The following is a 20,907-nucleotide window of genomic DNA, read 5'->3' on the forward strand; positions in this document are numbered from 1 at the left end:
ATTAGTCTGGTATCATGACCAGAGAGTGGGTCTTACTAATTTGGAAACCTCTTCTTGCACAACTAAAACTTGCCTTGCAGCAGAACAAATGTTGCAAGACACTAGCTAGTAAAGACAGAACAACTGATGCACAAGAACTGAATGCTTAGAAGAAATTGAGTACTGAAAGAAAAAACACCAAAGCCTTGTGTATGGGTTGCATAGAAAGCTGTAACTTCTGACTGGATTTTGGAAGGGCAGCTTTCTGGTCTGTTTAAACTCTGGTGTCTTGTAGTATCTGTCTACGTACTGTAGGTACTATCTGAACCCTAATGTTAGGGCTAGAACAGGGGACTGTCAGACCTTGAGAGGCAGAGTTTGCAATCTTCGTGCAGTTCACTGGAGCTCACGTAGCTGTGCATGAGTTTACTAGAGAATCGTGCAAATATTATGCATGTTTGTTGTCTTGTTCACCTGGCAACTATTTGACATTTTCAGTGTTGAGACTGAAGAGAGACCAGTTGCTTTATCACTAATATCGTAAAAGATTTCATGCTTTTTACAACTTTTCTGTTTAGAATAAGCCTGGATGGACTGTTAGCATGATCTGAAATTCAATAGTCCATTTGCAGCACCTAAAATCACCATTTTGAAATATATTTTTTAAATAAAATTATTGATGTTGTATAACTACACTTACTCTGATAAAATGTGAGAAATATTTTTTTTATTTTTCAGACAATTCTGCTATAATTATGGTCAAAATACGCTTAATAACTCATTATATTTTTGGGGAACAGTGGAGACTCTCTGTATCCCTTTGGTGGTAGTGTCTACTGGCTATGGGCAGATTCCTGCCTGAAGATGTACAATTATCTGAAAAAGAGTCTAGTCCGGTTAGTGCTTATTGAATGAGTAGAAAATATTCCATTCGATATTGGAAAATATTCTGCAAGCTCACTTAGGTGAGCCAGCTAAGTACAGCCTGTCACTCCCTTGACAGCAGAGTGGGTTGGAGGTCCCTGGTTTGATCTGCAGAGGAGTTACTGATGCGGTACATTAACATATGCAGGAGTTTGGCAATGTAAAACCTCCTATCATGCACTTATCTCAGTTGGCAATTAATTTATTTTAATCCTGCAAACGTTAGAGAATGTGAAAAGGGCAGTTTGTAGTCAGTATAACTTGCAGTTCAAAAGTAAGTGTTTAATTGTTGCCTAAATGAATGGGTTTCAGGCGTTTGATTGCTGCCAGTATTGCTCCTCTTGATATGCCTGAGTAGCTCTATATAAACCATTATTTTCTGAAAGAATCGTGTTTAGGAATAGATTATCCTTACATACTCTGAAGCTATCATTGCTTCTGCTGTGCGTAACCATTCACCAGCATGCTTTTTAGCAAAGAGATTTAACTACTCTGCATTAACTTAGAAGTGAAGCATCAGCTAGGTGTCCTGTCTTTTTAAAGACTTAACACTGATGTCAAAATCACAATATTTTCTTTTTTTGCTGGTAACTGAACTCTCATCTCAGTTATAAAAAACATGCTGCTGCTTAATAAAATTAGTTCTGCTTAATAATATCTCTGGAAATTTTAATTATCCTTGTACTGTCCCTTCAAAAGTACAGGCCTTTAATCTGAACTTGGTTAACTGAATAAATTCTGGTTTTCTTTTTTAATAAGTTTTAAAACCTATTTTTTCTCATATCCAGTGGTATCAGTGACTGGATATAGGAAAGCAATAAATTAAGACATTTATAAAGTCTTTATTCAAAGTCAGACCTACCTAATTTCAGCCTTTCACTTCATCTTAATGGGTGCTATCCCTATATTTTCATCAAAATACCTTTACTTTTTTTTCTTTAAGACAAAATGATTTGTAGTAGGAGTAGGAGGACTGGTATAACTTCATTTCCTTCAAATTTGTGCTTGGGGCAGTTTCCTGTATTTCCTGCTGATTTGGCTGGAATATTGGCAATAATTGCTGCAACTAGTTCGCAGTTATATATTTATTGTTGGGTCTGTCTTTATGCAGATATTGATTCTCATGAAAGACATAGAAATAATATATCCTTTGGACTTCTCTAAATATGCCTGAAATTTGCTGTTTTCACTCCAAAGTTGTTTGTGAAGAACTAGTAAAAAGAGGACAGATGATGGGCAGATAGCGTGCTCCCATAAACTGCTTTTGTGGAAGATAAATTCTGTTTCTTTTTAAAAGGCAGTATTTTCATCTTACCTAGAATTATTTTTTTGCTTTGCTGAATACACAGACAATGACAAAGCCAGAGTAAATTAATTTGAGTTTTTCACTCTTGTCAGGCCTGCATTTTCTATGCATAAACACAAATATGGGCATATATATAAGTATATATACATGCATATATGCATATTTATGCAGAGAGAGAGAAAGAAAAAAAGTTAAAAATAAGTTTGACCCATTTCAGCTCATTCTGCCTGCCATTACAGTCAACGCTTGGCCAGTAACAGCTTTGCTGTCTGAGCTGTGGCATGATGCCATTCCACACCTCCTTTCTGCACCTTGGCTATTTTAAAAGAACAACTTAGGAAATAGAGTCATTTCTGCCATTTGGAGTATGAGCTCTTTGCCTTACTGCATTGCAAGCTCGGAACAGCAGTATCAGAAAATAAGCAATAGCCCCGTCCTCCCTAAGCCATCCCACAGAGCTATGGCAAGACAGTAACAGCAGGAGCCTGGGCCTAAAACTGAATGAATGGACCGAGGTCCAGCTTCTGTTGCAGCTCTGAGTCGGGGTGCCTGGGCAGCTGGCCCGAGGGTGGCAGCTGGTGCTCACTGCCAGCCGATGGCAGTGACTTTTCTCTGCGTCCTCAGAAGCAAGGCTGAGGCCACGTCTCACTCCTCCCTAGGACAGAACAGCTTTCGGCACAGATTCTTGTCTAATGTTTGATGGGTACGGAGGAATCATGAAAGCTTTTACAAATTGAGTTTTGCTTTTCAATCACTGTTAAATCAGCATCACAGTAAACCTACCGGATGTCATGCCTCACAGTCTTGTAGGTGACAGATCTGTCACGTCATGTCAGACCTCAGAGAAAATGGGAAGGGAGAGACCCTCCCTCGCACAGCCGCTGTAGCGGAGAGGGTTGTGCATTGATCTGGAAGCCAGGATTTCTGCATACCCTCTGACTTTTATCAGTCAAAGCCTCACGTTTCTATACTCTGGGCAGAAGCTGTTATTTTACACTGAAGTCACCTGACAAATTGGACATGGTTATTTCTGGGAGATCTGGCATCTTCAGTATAACTTTCCTTTGTCTGATACTCAACCATGACTTAATGTGTAAATGAACTTGGTTTGGACTAACTTCAGTTAATTAGGAATTGCTTTAAATTCATTTGAAATAAGTAATTTGTAATTTGAAAAAAATCACCCAAACTTCTGCATTATATTTGCTATCCTTTCAGAAAACCCTATTTAAAAGTGATTTATGTTAGACCAGGGTACATTTTTCTCTCAGCAAGGGCCTCAGTTTCTGCTCTCATACACAAATACTTTCTTACGCTTGTCAGCAGTTGAAAAACAAGGTGAAATCCCACAACTACATAGGTCCTGAAAACAGTAAGTCCCCAGGGCAGACCTAATGCTTGAGAACGTACTAATGCAAACAGGGAAATCTTACCTTTTTGCTGTACTGCAGATAAACAGAAAACTTCATGAAGCAGAGCTGGTAAGGCAGTCCCTTTCCCCACCACCAAATCCATGCCTTTGTTAAGTTCTGAAGCTTTCTGCATATGCAAGTTATGTGTGAATATGCAAATTAAATTATTAGAGCCAAAAGCTGAAGGCTTGGAAATTATCAGAGCCTATTTGCTGTACTCTTGAAATACTCAGGAGTCACTTGTTGGGTGCCTTGAAGCTCTGGAAACAACACTGTGAAAGTGGAGGCAGCCAGGGAAAACAGTGAATGACATCTTTATATTTCTAAACAGAACAGAAATAGAAATACCCCAAACAGCATAGAGCTAAAGACATTTTGTTTTTCGTATATGCTACATAGTGGAGATTGTGACAGTTCTGATAGTCTTGGCATTTTCATATTGCTTTCTAGACCTCTAGGGTTCAGATGAGTTGCGAGCAAGCTCTCCGATTTGTGTCTCAGTAGCAAAACCCTCAGTAATAAGAATGCAGCACATCAGTTGTTACTTTATTATTTTTATTACTATTACTGCTACTACAAGTACTACTGCTACTACTACTATTATTTTAAGTATCACCATCCCTCCTATGATTCTTATGAACAGTCAAAGGCTTCAGTGTTAAAAGGAAAAGAGAGAAATTCTTAGTTGGGTTATACCTTTTCCCAACAGGTTGCGAGATGCTAACCTTATTGTTGATGGAGTTCTTCAATTCAGGTCAGGAATCCAGTTTCCATTCAAAACAATGTTTTAAAAACACATTTGTATTGCAGTTGCTAAATCCTAGTTTGGGAATTTGTTTAGTTCTTTGTCTGAGCTAATTACTTGGATCAGCCTGTATTCTTTAGAAGGATTACAGGCTAGGTCACTTCAGAAAGAGACCTTTGCTTGCCTCTAAAACACAGTTGTGGTTGCTAGAACAGATTGCTGCAGGTTTCCATCTTCATATGTTCTGCATTAATGCTCACCAGCATTCATTCAGTTTTTATTCACAATTTTAATTGCTTCACCAATGAAAGGACAAAAAAGCAATTGGGGATAGGAATAATAATCCCGTACAAATGACTGCCTTTATAATTCTTCAAAGATACTTTATGATGTTTGCACAACATGCCAAATATCTCCTAAACGTAAAAGACATATTTCTTGCTGGAAGAATTATATGAGAAGCAGCATTTCCTATTGGTTGTACTGTGCCGATTGCTGTATACGGGCTATAAACTTACGCAGTGGTTTACCAGTTTCTGCTTTGCAAAATGAAAGTGTATTATCCTCTGAAAACCTACTACATTTTTTTATAAGTCAATTTACTTGCAGTAGTTGTCTTCTGAAGTCCTGGTTATGACTTTCATATATAACATGAACTTCATTCATTAACTGGTAATTATTTGTTGGGAGGTGGTTGCGTATACTTTCTAAGTATACCTTGAAAGCTCTGAAATGAAACGAGGTACTGAAAGAGCACTGTGATCTGCTGGTGCTGCTGGTGATGGTGCCCATGGTCTCTCTTCTCCTCCCCTAAAACTAGTGAGATCCTCCTCAGCAGTCACCCTCTCACCAGTGCTTTCTGCTGTGCAAGGGTGGTGAGAAGTGCTTCCTTCGGGACTGCTCCTGTAGATGGTGTCCCTGGACCTTTGCCAGTGTGTTTGGAAGTGGGGCAGACAATATTTGGGTGCCATTTTTTGAGCAAACACATCCTAGACCATCAAATGAGCTGTTCAGGCTACCCCAAATGCAATAGTATTGTCTTAAGTACTTCTGTCTGTGACCCGAGCATGCACCAAATATCGCATTCTAGTGCAGCATAAAATTCCTGGTGACAGGCTGCCATATAACTGCTCTCCACTGGGACCTCAGCAGAGTGTGTGAGTGATGCTGGGGTGTTAGGAATGGTCACATGGTAATTTAGCCACAGTCCTTTAGACTTTGTGTTCACATCTGCCATGAGACGTGTCAAGGATTTATTTATTTATTTCCAAACTTAAATAATTCTAGAGGTATTTGAAGCCATTTCAGACATTTGAAACAGTTCTTGTCCTAAGAAATGGCTTTTCTGTTTTCAGTAAAATATAAATTAAAGCCTGGAGTCCAGTTATACACTTTTCTGATTAATTGTGTGTTTCTTGTAATTGGAGCACGTATAAAATAATGGGAAGATAACACACCTATATTGTAAATGTAAAGTGGTCAGCTGTCTGGCTAATAAAGCACTGAGCCTCTGCAGGCTTCATCACTTTCACAGAGTGTATTTAATTAAGGTCCTGTGTGCCTAAAGGCAAAAGCATTGAAGTTTGAGGGATGGAATGGAGTGACTGGAGACATGTACTTCGATTGGCATTTGCACTGTAACTAGTCAGAAATGCGCTCTGAAATATGATTGATTCAGACAAATGTGCTGGTGAGGAAATTTTAGGTACAAGCTTTCTCAATCCTCTGTACTAGTTCTGTTTTTCCACAAAGAAATGAAGGGTATAATTGATTTTCTTTAAACTTTGTATGCTTACATATTCTTTTCTAAAGTTTAAAAACAGGGCTATAACAAATCCGTATGCCAAAATGCATACTTTGGAAAAAGCAGGGAGTTGTGGGCTGAGAAAGGCAGCAAACTGTTAAACAGTTGAAACCACGTAAGGTTTTTTAAGTGGGTAATTATATGAAATAGGATATAGAAATAGAAAACTATTCAAGCTTTAACTATAAAAAAATAAATTCATTTTGAGAGGATATACAAGTTCAGATTATATCTCACAGCCCAAGTAAATATGGAAAGCCTTCAAAGTTCTGTCTGTGTAAACCACAGCATTTTCATGGTTTTTCATGATTTCCCAGCTCATCACCACTTAAGTCTCCTGAGCAAAGCTGTGTGACTAATTGATTTTTCATCTCACTGGCCATAATGAATATTGAAAAAATGATACTAATTGAGTATTTTAAAAAATCTAAACCATAAGTTTAACTTAAGCATACAGGTAGGAATCAAAGCTTTATTCTTTCTTCAAAATAAATCAGTTTTTGAACTTTCTAATTCACTACCCTTTGTGCTGATTGTTTATCTTCCTTCCCTGGCAAAACCACTTAGACGAGATAATTAGGTGTTAGACATGATTGAGGGTCCATTTAAAATTGCGTTTTTTGTAAATGACGGGTCTGAGAAGCTCTGTATACTATAGCCAGTGATTTCTGTCAAATGCCAATAATAGGGACTCAGATTTCTGTCTGATAAATAAATTGCTAAACATATTTGCTGTTAAAAAACTAATGCGACATTAGCCATAGCTATACCCTGTCATGGTTCTGTTCTTTGTTTACAGAGATTTTACATCATTCCCTAATAAGGGGTTCTCATTTTTAGCAATTATGAAACCTTTTAGTGCCAGTCATTCACTAAGCAAAAAATACAAGATGACTGATTTCTACTAGTTGGGTTTTTTTCTTTTTAATATTATGGATTCATTCTCAAAGAGTAACTTCGTAAATGTTTTTAGAAATACAGGGGGGAAAAAAAAGATAGCTGACAGCATACAATGAGACTGTATGGATCCAGTCACTGCTGAAGTCAGGGAGGATTTTGCCCTTTGCTTCCCCTGAAGATGGGTCCCAGAATTTCTTTTTTAGAATTTCCTGTGGCATTAGGTCCTGCCTATGCTGAGAAATGAAGAAACCTATCTTTCCTTCTGGAAATTTCTCCTGATAAATGCACTGTGTGTCTATGATTAACAAAAGTAAATGTCTCATGATGGTAGATATGCTGGACAGAGATAATTTTATTTATAAAGTAATCATTCCTCTTCTGAAATTTCTGAACGTCATGATTTCAAGGACCTTTCTGAATGACAATGACAAGAATTGTGTTAATATATTTATACTAATGATTATATTTTTTACTTTTTTTTTTTCAACTCATCATGGAAAATATGCTATACCGGATCAATTCAATTATCCCCTTAATCCAGTAGTTATTTTTTTCTGACAGTTATCAATACCAGATAATTCAGAGGAAAATTCAAAACTATTTGCCAGTTACAAGATTGTCATCTGAAGTGAAACATCATATATTTCAGAGTATTTAGTAGATTTTCTCTCTTTCAAAATGTTTTCTTGTTTTGGAACTTCTTGTTGTTTAGATATCAACATCCAGTCTCTTTTAGTTGTATTTGGTAAACATTTACCCTTAGCTAGTGACAATTTATGACAGATTGAATTGAATTGCTATTATTTCATATGGCCACATAAAACTATTAAAAGTAGAAAAAAAAAAAGTCTGACTCATTTCTTTAATTTGGTGATTGCATGGAGGATTTCCACTGTCGCAGGGATTAAGTTCTCTAACATGCTGCAGGAATATTTAGTAAGAAAACATCAATCAGTTTCCAGCGGCATTTGACAGATCTGTACATGGGGCTGTGTGATACCGCTGCCCACAGCACCCACATTGCCCGGGATGGCTGGGATCCTCCTGCTCCTGCATCTGACTGTCCGCAGTGATTTCAGAGGGGTTTAGATCCCTTTAGAAGCTATTTGAGGTAATGTGGGCAAGTAACTACTGTTAGGAAACACTATGAGAGCCTCACCACCACAGAAACAGAACTTTAGACTTTCCTTCTGTAAAGATAAATATTCCTTCATTCTATAAAAATCTTCACATTTCCCTCTGTTATTTACAGTAGACTTTAAAAAAAAAAGTCATAACATTTATGATTCTCAGAGGCTTAGCAAGGAATCTGCTCCCTGTCATAAAAATTCGTAGTAAAGCTTAGGCCTTGGAGACTGAAGGTGTGTGTGACTTCCAGAGCTGGAGACAGTTGGCTGAGAAGGTCTTGCTCACTGTCTTGAACAGTTCAAACCCAGAAGGTTACAGAAGTGCCTGTACGTGTAATCGCGACTCCTGTGGGATGGTAAAGTAAACCACAAAATTCTCCGTAAGGTTGCAAGACCATTCTGTCTAGCCTTTTGCCTAGGCAGCAGGGCTACACTATATAATTGGTTTCTTGCTTATTTAAGTATTTTTTCTTTTACTTTTCTAACTCCATCACCACCTCTTTACTTATCATATCCTATTCCTCTTGCTTTTTTTTTTTTTTATTTTGCGCTCTTTAATTGTATGCTGTTGGAGCATATTTACATGACCTCATGACCTGCTGAAAAGGTTTTTTTTTTAATGCCTATTCTATTTGCTTGACTGCTGATATTACACAGTAAAAGGAACGCAGCTGCTTGAGGTGCCAGTTAATCACAATGGGGTAGAAATAGCCCATAGTGGTTGGGTACTTTGCAGTGACAAGAAAAATAGTGGAAAATCTCAAAATTACTTTATTTTGCAAGTGCTTTATCAAGTTACAGGGCAAGTAGTCTATCACTATTTGATTTTTGTGTAAATGGCTTTCAGAATAAGGAATTCCCCACTTGCATAAAAATAATGGAAACATTTTTACTTCATCCTATTATTTTAACTATTTCTTAAATATATTCTGTACCATTTTCTGCATTTTCACCTGAACTGTTTGCAGTTAGAAATTTTCTGATGACACTGTACTGAAAATGACTAAGATAATTTAAATGTCAACCTGATAAATGTAGCAATAGTGCTATCTGATAGATTTACCAAGTGTTTTGTACAACATTTGTGAATATCTATTCTTACCATGTTAGCACCCAGTGACCCAGAATAAGGATAAAAGTTCCTGTACAGAAGGCACAGCATCAGCAAATGGAGACTCCTTGGTAAATAGAGAGTTCATGAAACCACAGCTTAGGGTCTGAAAAATGAAGAGCAAGTAAATAAGGAATTCTAAATAAGGGGAAGGGAAATGGGAAATGTAAAGCAGACAGGCGTGATTGCATGAGCCAGTAAGATAGTTACCACCCTACCACTTGCCCTGACTTCAATTTTGGGGTATTTCATTGTGGCGAGATGGTAGACAGAGTCTGTATTTCTTTGCTCAAAGGGCTGAACAATGGAACAGAATAGCAAAATAATCAAATTGGTAACAACTGAACGTCTAATTATTTTATCTTTCCTTTGTCTCTTCTGAATATAAGAACAAGAATGAAATAGAGACGTCTTCCTTAGATAAAGAACATTCAAGTTCTTTGTCTGTTCTTTCAAGATTGGTTAGTAAATCATGCTGTTTGTATAACTGTACAATTATTAGATCATTACATCAACATATTTGTTGGACAATATTTAGTATTGCATTTTCCTGCCAAAATGACTTGTCATAGTAGGCTTTCTAAATATGGAAAGAGCTAGAAGTCACAAAACAAAAAGTAGTTTCTAAGCTGAAATTAAAACCACAAAAGCTCAAATAAAATGCCTTTGTGAAATTTAAGATTTATTTCATCTATGTAAAAGAAAAAGTGCTCATAAGTAAGGTAAGATTTTCAGGAATTCTTCAGAATAAGCCTGAACTCACGCACCAAAAGCATTCCTAAACAATGTCAGTGAAACTGACAGCATTAACATCTCTTTGGTAAGTTGATCCTTACTAATAGCTGGCTTGATATTGCCACCCAGTAAACAAATGACAGGAAAGATGACAGGGAATGCACTGTATCTCAACTTAATGCAAAAATAACCTGTGATTAGAATATAAAGGAATTCAAAAGAATAAAAAAATACATGAGGGAAGTCAGGAAAGTGAAAAAGGTTGGCTGAAGTTTTCTCTACATTATTTATGAGAGTTAAACGGAGCCCTGTCTGCCTGTGCACAATTCCTTTGCATGACAGGACCCTGATCCTGCTCAGGCAGTATCATATGATTAATATCAATCTGAAAAAGGATAAACTTTATGATAGAAATTAGACAGAAAGTAGTTGTGGTTTTCAGAGGTGCAAGATGTCTTGGACCAAGTATAATTTCCCAGGGCTTGTGCTTCTCCGAGGTAGGCTCTGTGCATGTGGGGAGAAGGTGTGCTGGTGCGAGGACCATGAGGACCACGAGGACCACTGTAGTAGATCCCAAATGCAGTTAAACTGATAAGCAGGAACAGATGAGCTGCTGACAGTTCTGTTGCTTTTATTTTAAGTGCTCTATCCCGTAGTGTATTCTAAGTAACTATCACCACCTCTGCAGGCGTATTATCCCAAATGTGTGCAGAAAAGGATATACTGGCATGACGCAAAACTTCTGAATACTAATTAGAAAACAGGTGTTTTACTCCATGTATTACTGTTCAAACATGGAAGTTATCTATCTCTAATATATGTAGCTGGCTTCCCCTAGGCCACTGGAAACTCAGTTATGCTTAATTGGTATTTCCTGACAGGTTCCATACATACAAAGCCATTAGCTAGCTTTTATTTTTTGCATTTTGTTTGAATGTCAAGACAGCCCATGTTGCTGGCCTTTTATTTTTGTTTATAAAGCAAAAATAATAAAGAATCATCGTGATTATCCAATTTGTATGCACATTGAACAGAAGACAAAAGCAATGGCAGTAGAGAGGGAGGCAGATAAAAAGAACTCAAAACAGGAAACTGATCTGTTCCCACAGAATGCAGAGACTCATGAATGATAAAATGTTTGCAAGAATAAATGTGCTACCTTATGAAACAATATGCTACAGCATTCCTTTTTTTATTTAATGGGATTATATTGGCAAATTTCATTACTGACTTTGGATTTTTTTTTTTCTTTTTTATGTATGCTGGGAAGATATTTGCTTAGTAGAAGTCCAAAACAAGTATATGACAGGTTTAGGTTTCCCTGTGGTGTTGCGTTCAGCATTACACTTCGCTGAAAATGTCCCCGGGTGGTTTCCTTTATGCATATGACCAAACTGTTGTTGCCGTCATCGTGTTGCCTTAATTCCTCAGTGAGCTTCCCGGGGGAGTTGTGCAGAAAGAGGACAAATGACAACAGGCCAGCTTTTGTCATCATCTCTGCGTATATATGCAGTAAATACCAGAGCAAACTAAAAATATGGAAATCTTCATCGGCTGCCAGCAGGCCAGAATAGTTGTTGGTCAGCAGTTGACTGTTCTTGATGTTAATCTTTACGTTAGCATGACTGGCATGTGGCTTATCCCATGGGTATCAGTATTAGCTCTCCTATGCCTGACAGTATTCGACAGGAAAAGTTTCTATTGAACATCAAACTGACAAACCCTCATGTATAGCAACTCTCAAGACAAATAGCTGTAATACTTACATAGGCTACATAAGGGTCTCTGAGGTCTGTCACAGCAATGTCTGATATTCATTTGCAGAATGCGCATAAAAAACCAAATGCAGCACATGATTTTTATTTTGTATTTAATTTTCAAATGTTAATTTAAACCTCATGAACAAGTTTTTAAATATTAGAAATATCTACTTTTCTTCTCCATGTATGGTTCTCAATGATTACAAGGAAGAAAGATTCAGACTGTTGTGTTTTCTGTATAAACAACCGCCTTTTCTATAAACAACTAAATATTATGCTTAAATTGCTATATTTATGGTGAAAAATAAAATAGCTCTTAAAAGACTTAGGGGATCAGTATAAAAAAATCAGTGAGCAAAGGCAGAGAAATACAGAATCAATAACTGCAATTCATAGCAGAAGTAAATTTTTTTTCAAAATCCAGAATTAGATAATAGAATAGTAAATAACAAAATAATGGGTAAAGGACAAGATTGGTCTGTCTATGAAAATATTTGAATTGCTTTTAGCGCACTGTCCATCAGATTTATCGGGGCAAGATTGTTAGGTAAAAAGTATTAACAAAGGAAACCATCAATTCAGAAGAATGTATCTATTCAGCTGCATTACTGGAAGAATGTCTCAGTCCCCTTGTCTCCTTTGACATTAGTTAGATTATTGACATACGTATATGTCAATCGTAACATTGAAAAAAAATGCATACCAACAATAGATAAGTAAATATGATACATGCATGAAGTACTAACTTCTAATTCATTTTCTCTCCAGACAAAATTAAATCACTTTTACTATCATTTTCAAGGTAAGACTCAATTTCCTGTTACTCGTGAAAATACACGGCTTTTCTGAGTGCCTGTTTTACTAAGTCCTATATTCCTTTTAAATTTTACGTATCAGACTCAAACTCTATAGCTTCAGTCCTTGTGCGTGATATGGACACGCGCGGCTAATGTGGCCTATTTGATGCCCTTCCTACAGTCCTGCAGGAATTTCTGCAAGAAAATATCCTGCAAGCTGATGTAGGAATTGGAGGGACAGAGTTTGGCTGTCCTTCATGAATAAGAATCTCTTTTTCCAGAATAACTTCCCTAATAGTATTCTGCTCGTGGCTTCGTACCCACAAGGAAATAAGGAGACGGCTAGCATGAAGGACAGCACAGACTTACAAGAAATGCCTTTGCCTTACTTGTTTAGGGATGGGGAAATGGGTGGCAAAAAGAGATCAGAGATCTGTAAGAAAGAGGGCATTTGGCTCACTGTAAGAGGGGGATTTAAAATGTACTCGGCAATCTATACAGTATTACATGGCAAAATGAAGATAATATTGTGGTATTGAGAGCTTTGCTAGAGCAGAGCTTCATAATCTGCTTCAGACAGAGTTGTTATATTTAGTAGTGTGAAAAAGCACTGAACCAGGTAACTCTTAGCTTTTTATATTAATTTTTCATCTGGTTGGTTACCAAACTACTATGTTCGCAACGTATATTTACTTTGCTAGTTAACATCCTACAGATTAAAAGGCCTAGAGGAAAATATTGTTTGCTTGCCTTTTTTTAAAGCATTATTCTATGTAAAGTAGAAAATACTATTTGCATTTTCTTTCCATTTATAAGGAAGTTTCTTGGTAACAAATGGAACCTTCAATACAATAAAATTTACATGAAACAAGCTGTCATTTGAGAGCTATGTGGTTGGAATGACGCCAGTCAATAATAGATTGCATACCTCTGGTTAATTTATTAGCCACCTGTTCATGAATCCATTACAAAAGCACATTAAGATGCTATCAGGTTGGGGTAGTATTTTGAGCTTCAGGCCTTTGAGGGTGTTTTTCATGTGAAATGACGCTAATAGAAAACTGAAATGAACAGTAGTACCTGCTGCTCTCCATAGAGGAAAAGGGGGAATATTCCATAGGTTGCAATTTCTGCTTCCATCCTCTTTGGAGGATGGGAGAGAAATAATAGGGTTTTTATGAAAACATTTTCTTACTTAATTAAAATAGAAGCTAATAAAGAAAACTTAATAATGCACACAAAGATTGCAAATGTTAGTGCAACTGGTGTCTTTTACAGACATATGGGAGTGTTACAAAATTATGAGGCTAATTTGTTTACTGCTTTTCATGAGAGAAGGCGTCATTTTCCATACGCATATTTCTGCAATTCAGAGCTCAATTTTTCAAAACGTAGCTCCTCAGAGTGTATCATTGTCACATACGCAGTTACAAAGTAAACTTACAAAATCAGAAGCTAAGAAAGTAGTAAGATGGAGAAGTACACTGGTCAGATTGCCAGAGGAAAAGAGATTTTAAGAACACGCTTGGATAGAAAAGGAGATGATCCATCCTTTGTGCTCATTCAGTCTGCACCACTGTGTGTTGTCCATACACAAATGAGACAATCAGAAAATGCAGGTTTTGTCTCAATATTGAGAAGTAATATTGTCACACTTAACATGGGCATCTCATGAAAAAGATCCCAAAAGAAAGTCGAAGTGCAGCAGAGTCCAGGAAGGAGCTATCGCACCATTGGTTTTAGAAAAAGAAGGAGAGAGAAAACAGCAGAAATGAGAAAAACATACATTCTCAAATTACATTCATTTTGAATAGTACTAATGGAAAATATTCATGTGAACTGAGCGGCCCTCAGTAATCAGAAGCTTGGATATATATCTCAGTTGAAGGAAATTGCACATGGTGACTTCAGGATTGACTCACTACTAATTAGAGAGTAGTAAATGCTGAGCAATCAGAAACACATTTCTTCCGTATCTGAATTTGTTACAGAGGTATCTTATTCCGATTCATACCAGCCTGATAAGACAAGATGATAGCCAGAGGGGTATTGCCCTAGGCATGAAGGCAAAGAGAGAAGAGAAAAGCTGAAGGTGAGAATCCTAATTCAGCATCTCATCAAAAAGATCATGAGAAAAAAACCCACATCTGTGATGAATGCAGTATACCACAATTCCAGAATTGAATGAATTTATTGAATTAGTCCTAGATGAGACAGCGAAAGAGTTTTCATGATGTATCAGCCCTCTAAGTGGTAGACACAATTAAGAAGTTTTTAACTGCACGTTACTTAATGCTAAAGGAAGAACAGTTTTAATACAGGAGTGTGTATTCCTGAAACTGCTTTACTGCTACCAGTTATTTCTGGGAATAAGATGGAGTCATACTGCTGCAAAAGTCATTTTGGGTAGTTGAATCTATCTCTAATGTTACTGCAGGATATTCTCAATTGATAGATAATGATTCAGGTTCTGTATTTATGGCTACACTTGGGTTCAGCCAGAAGGAAAAGTAGCAATAAAGCGCATGGAAATTAGGGCCAGATCCTTTGCCGCTTTTCATCTTGTGTAGGCTTGTACAGTTTTGCAAAGAGAAAGGAAAATATTGTTATTCTGAGCTGAAGAGAGAGTCTTTTAGCTCTCATACTGCATGAATGTAAGTACTTACAGAAGATACATTGCAGTAATGAATAAGACTCAATATCTCCTCAAGGAACAGCCTCACTAATATGCCATTATTTAAAAAAATGTTACAGATACCTGATACAGGCTCTGCAAAGTCTTACACATTTCTCCAAGCCATCCATGCATACGGCTTTCTTTCAAGCAAACTAATGCTGAGAAGTGCAAAGTAAATACATTTTTTTTAAGAGTGATGGTGTGGGGCAAGATTGATACTCAGTGGATCATAGTGTTGTAGTTCAGAGCATTCTCTGCTTGTATAACCAAAGCAGAATGCATGTTTGTAACAAGCTATTTTTAACGCCCTCAAAAGCAGTATCTTTGATGATTTAGTTGTAAGGGTTAAATCTCAAATGACCAACACCGGTGGCATCTATCTGTCAAAAATAAATGGAGTAGGGCTGATTTCTCTCGTTCCGTTTCTCACTTATGTTGCAGCGTGGTGGAAACAGAAAAACTCTTTTGGGAATCTCCTTTTTATTAAGGTGCTTCCTCCTGGAAGGCCTGTGACCACACTGTTCCTTGGCCAGCAAGAAATACTGAGCAGGCACAGGGTGTTTGAGGCTGTGCCAAGCCTGAATAGCTCCTTTGATTGCTCTTTGCTGCACTGGGGGCCAAACATCCTGACCCAGACTGCCCCAGTGATATGAAGCCCGCCTTTTCCTTCCATTATCCATGCTATCTGATGCTTGACTTAGGGAGGTGAATGAATTCAGTAAGACCAAGCGATTTTAAAAATTCCTGAAGAGTCAATGCATATATTTTCATGTTCTTTGCAACTTTTATGTTGTTTTATTACAAAATTTTAATCCATTGTTAAAGTGTCACCTGCCTTGCCCATACTTGTTCAACATAGTCATAAGTACTGAAAGGAGAGCAAAAGATTAAAAGATCACTACTGAGTTATTTTTGTGAAAACATCTCATAATTCCTTCTGTATTCAAAATTTAATGAAATGAATTTTAAATCAGTAATGCTATACTGTTCTCTCTGTTGAACTGTCATCAAGATCATCGGTAGAGAGCATAGTTCTGAAAAATCATGTTCCTGTCAGATCAGAAACTTTTTATTTCAGATTTTGAAAAGAACTAAGTTCTGTCTCACTGTTCATTATAAAATGTGCTACAGTAGTCATCCATTAAACAATACATAGGCCATATAAAGTCTGGATAAATTCAGGGGTTTTTGAAGAAATTACATCTGAGCCTTTACGCTTGTGAACATTGGCTAGAAACTGAACGATTTGATGTTGGCTTATGAGAAAGGTGTATTTCATGGATTTAGGGAGGATGAAGAACAATATCAACAGGAAATTTTTCTGAAGGCTTCTGATGTGCACTGGGCCAGTTAGACTTCAAGAAGAAAGATAAAGGCTTTTGCAGAACTGTAGAGCTGTTTATAAGTCCTTGGTGTCTTATTCAGATTTAATATGAATAATTTTACGTATTCCACTTAATTTGCATGGAAATTAACTCTACCTGTGAAAAAAATATTCTGAAGGCTTTAGTGAAGTGAGGCCAGGCTTCCCTCACCCACTGTCCTGCCATTCTTCGTCAGTAGGACATTTCCTCTGAGGATAGCAGGTGTTAGTCTAGCCTCATAAATAAGTTAGCATTTCAGCTATATATGCCCAAAGAGATGAGAGGAGTATGAAGCGAAGTGAAACAATCTGAACTCTCTCTGTGCATAAAAACCTTACTGACAGAATAGGAAGCGCTAACATTCACCATCAAGAGTGAAGCCTGAATTCTAGAGACACTGGTTTGTTTAATGTCTTTATGGACATCACATAAAATGGGTCTTGCGTTAAAGCACTGAAAATACAACAGCAGTGTAATAGCAATAACAAAGTATAATCTAGCGGCTATAAATAAAAGATATTATGATAGGCCTGTCTTGCCTCTGGGACCGCATGGTTCTTCGGTGCTCCTCTGCCTCAGCAGCTGAAGGGCAGTGTGGAATCAGTACCAGATTGGCATTTCATTGTAGAGATAAATCAGGAAGACTGTAGTCTTAGAGTGCTTGGATAGATCTCGTTCCCCTTTTCCACTTTCTCTGTGTAGCTAATGATTGCTGCATCCCTTCAAAAAGATAGGAAACATGGATTTTAATAGACTTAGAAATCCACAAACTATTAACAGTCACCACAGGATGTAGAATTAGACCTCTGAAGCCCTTGTCTTGCTATTCAGTACATCACAGGACACGCTCCATTGCCCAGGGGAGTATGTGAGCACACAGAACGCTGCTATGCTTCCCAGACGGTGTGCTGGCAGATCTGCTGGCAGCAGCCTAGAAGAAACCCAATATATATTGTAGGATGACATTGTCCCTCTCAGAGCAGTCTTTAGCAAGTAGTTTTTCTTCACTACCTCTTAAATGATTGTTGTGTTATGATAATGAATGCATGTGTGTCATGAACGGAGCGTGACGGATTGAGGGCTGTTGGGGAAGAAAATGAAAATGGTGTGGAGGTATTGAATGCTGGAGAACAGAGGAAGATAAGGGGAGATGGTAAGAGACTTCCTGTAGGATGAGAGTGATGAGAAAGATAAGACAGGCATTTTTTTGGTAAGAAGTTTCACATGCACTTTTCACTAGCCAGTAGGCTTAGCTGTGTCATTGTACCCACTGCTGGGAAAACTTTTCACGTTTTATTTTCCTGTATGATGAAGATGTGTCTGAAACATGTAAATTTTACAGAACTGCTGAGGAAAGATGTATAAACTTATCCATATTTATAATTTTAATTTACTTGCCTTTATATGAATGCATATCTCCTCTAAGTCCTTTCTAGAGTAATCTTTTCATTATATGAATAAAGCGCCTCACACCATGAGATGCTAATAATAGGATCTAATCAGTAGTCCAGAAATCTTAACTCTCTAAATATTAAAAATTATATTTCCATTCGATTTCATACACATATTCATTTAGACTCAACTCAAGGAAGTCTGTGATTCAAACCAAATGTTACTTGTTTCAGTGCTTCCTCTAGCCCTGTGTCTATGTGTTAAAATTTCCACAGTTCACTTTACCAAGTGAAGAGGCTCTGCCTGTATAATAGGAAAATAACAGTAATAACCCGTACCTTTATAAGTATTGAAAGCAGCATGTTCTCTCCTGCCACTTAGACTCAAATTATCCTACATTTCTGATCTGAGTGCTTATAATCTTTGCAGAGGAGCTAATGCTGGGAAGCTCTACCTTTGTTTGCCAAGGCCCCAGCTGGTGTCTCTCCTGTGCTAAAATCCTTTGATGTATCACCTGGCCAACTAAATAATGAGTACTGGGCAACAACTCATTGTTGTTCCCAAATCTGGTGAAGTGTCAGGGCATGATCAGAGTTAAGGGAATGCATGCTGTCTTCTGAGCTGGCAAAGCAATGAGTAGTGCAGAATATGTGAAAAAATCTGCCAGTTAAAGTGCAGGAAGCAAACTCTTTCCCTGGGAAGCACTGCCACAGGTAATGACGTACTTCAGAGAGTTGAAAGAGTTGGCATTACAAGAAATTCTTCCGATTGACAAATCCTTCTCAGGTAAAGCAACAAATGAGCAGTTCACAGGGAGGAAAGAAAGTGACAGGACAAAAAGCAACTCCCTGCAAGGCTTACAAGGCAACTCCCTTCCTCTCCTCCCTCACAAGATGCAAGTTACATAAATATTCAAAATAAACATCTGCCTTGGAGGTTGGACCCAACCCTGACTGTAAATAAAAAATAATAATTAAAAAAAGAACATAACTGGTAGGGAGTAAAAGGCCAACACAACACAGCTGGCACCTTTTTCTTAAAACTGAGTAAACATTTGCCTTCTCAAAGTATCCTTTTCCCTTAGCTTTGCTTTTGATCACTGTGAAAGTAGCAGATTACAAAGCCCCTGAAAACAAAGGGTCCAGGGAGCTCCATGGCAATTATTCCATCTCTTGCTATGAGGGTTCCCCAGTTCAGAGATTCTTCAGATTTCCTCTTGTGTGTGACTCAGGAAGGCTCGGGAGAGAAGTGAGCTATGTCCTTGTCCCCCTAAAGAGAAGAACATGTAATAGCTTGTCTACCTTTGGAAATTATCTGAATAGCTATCGCACAATAAATTATTCCACAGAAGCTGTCTTTATACACAACTTATTGTGAAATATTTATTGCATTTTCTGACTAATTATTCAAAGAAAAAAAATATTTCTAAGATACAGAGACCACACAGGGAGTTGAATAGCTAGTTCTTTAATTCTTGTGAGGTGACCTATATAGACAGCTTCTTATCTCTGTTCCAAGAGAAGAAAAATGTTCCACTTTTACCACCAGTTGTGCAAAGGATATTCTAAATTGTACTTACCACCAGTTTTGCAGAAGACATACTGAATTATACTCACCCATCAAAATGGAATATCAATACGCATATCCGTTTAGTGATCCAACACTGCTTGAGATTTAATTTCTGTAACAATTCAAGGAAATAAATATATTTTGCAATCAGCATCGCTGAGTTACCCAGAATAAAATATAAATTAAACACAGTTGTGAACGGTTTGTAGATGTTCAATGAATAGATCATAGGCATCCTATTCAGTTATTCAATTAATTCTGTCTTTTCCCTTCTAGCACAAGTTTCTGGGTGCGAGGAAAGAAAGGAAGTGGTATCTTGCTGCAAAAATGCACGCCAGTCAGTTTTGTTCTGTTATACATGGGTGATACTGATGGAGTTAATTGAGCTACAATGTGTAATGGAGGTAGAATTTTGCTTACCCTGTGTTTACTTTCCAGTTACCCTGTACTTCTAATTTATTAATAATTTAGTTCAAAATCTATGTCCCTGCTTCTTTTCTGTTCATATTAATTAAGCAGATTTCTTGCTACCAAAATTCTTTCAAGTTTAATAGTACTGACGTTTGGACTTTTTTCTTCTATGAGTTAAAATGTGAGGCCTTAAAAACACACATTTGGGAAATGAGTGGGGGCCAAATGAGTCATCAGAACTCATTCTGGCTCTCATTTAGTAGCCTGTTCTCCTCAGGATGCAGTATAATGATGCTTAAATTATTATCTGCATTTGCTAAGTTAAGATAGGCTGTTCTGTAGGATGAAAAAGAAATGCAGATTTAAAATACCTGAGGGGAGGGTGCAAAGAAGTCAGAGCCAGGCTCTTTTTTTATGGTGCCCAGTGACAAGACAAGAGGCAGCGGGTGCAGACTGAAATGCAGGAGGTGCCGTCTGAACATCAGGAAACCAGCTGATCAGGCACTGGCACAGGTTGCCCCGAGAAGGGGAGATTCCATCCTTGGAGGCTGTCAAGTCATCTATGGGTGCAGAGGGTTTCTCTGGGCACCTAAGTTCCCTGCTGACAGAATCTTTAACTTGGAGGAATAATTCCTAATACATGGCAGGTGTGAGGTTTATTTATTAGTTTTTGTAAGACAGCAGACTGCTATATAGCCAGAATTTGCTTTTCTCACTATTGCTGGTAATTTTCACCCTCTGTAGCAGGAGCTGGTTTGCAGTTTCCCTTTGAGCATTCAAAGTCAGTCCTGTCATCAGACCCAGGCGAAGTCAGGGAATTGTTTAACAGAGGCTCTTTCCCAAGAGCCAAGGGACAAAATGTTAGGTCCACAGTCTGTAAGTGCTTGGAAGCTC

The 20,907-nt window shown here is 37.7% G+C and overlaps 1 protein-coding gene and 1 long non-coding RNA gene across 7 annotated transcripts in view; one reads left to right on the top strand and one right to left on the bottom strand.

Annotated features, from left to right (window-relative positions):
* EPHA6 (EPH receptor A6) overlaps positions 1-20,907 on the top strand; it is a 512,920-nt gene that overhangs the window by 293,219 nt on the left and 198,794 nt on the right. The gene's annotated exons all lie outside the window — the stretch shown is intronic.
* On the bottom strand, positions 17,249-20,492 carry LOC141747519 (uncharacterized). Its single transcript, XR_012588750.1, has 3 exons — positions 20,385-20,492; positions 19,650-19,714; positions 17,249-17,361 (listed from the first exon to the last, which is right to left on the bottom strand). It is a non-coding gene; the product is annotated as an uncharacterized LOC141747519 (long non-coding RNA).

This window comes from Larus michahellis, chromosome 1, assembly GCF_964199755.1.
Source record: "Larus michahellis chromosome 1, bLarMic1.1, whole genome shotgun sequence".
In the NCBI taxonomy this organism is placed as follows: Eukaryota; Metazoa; Chordata; class Aves; order Charadriiformes; family Laridae; genus Larus; species Larus michahellis.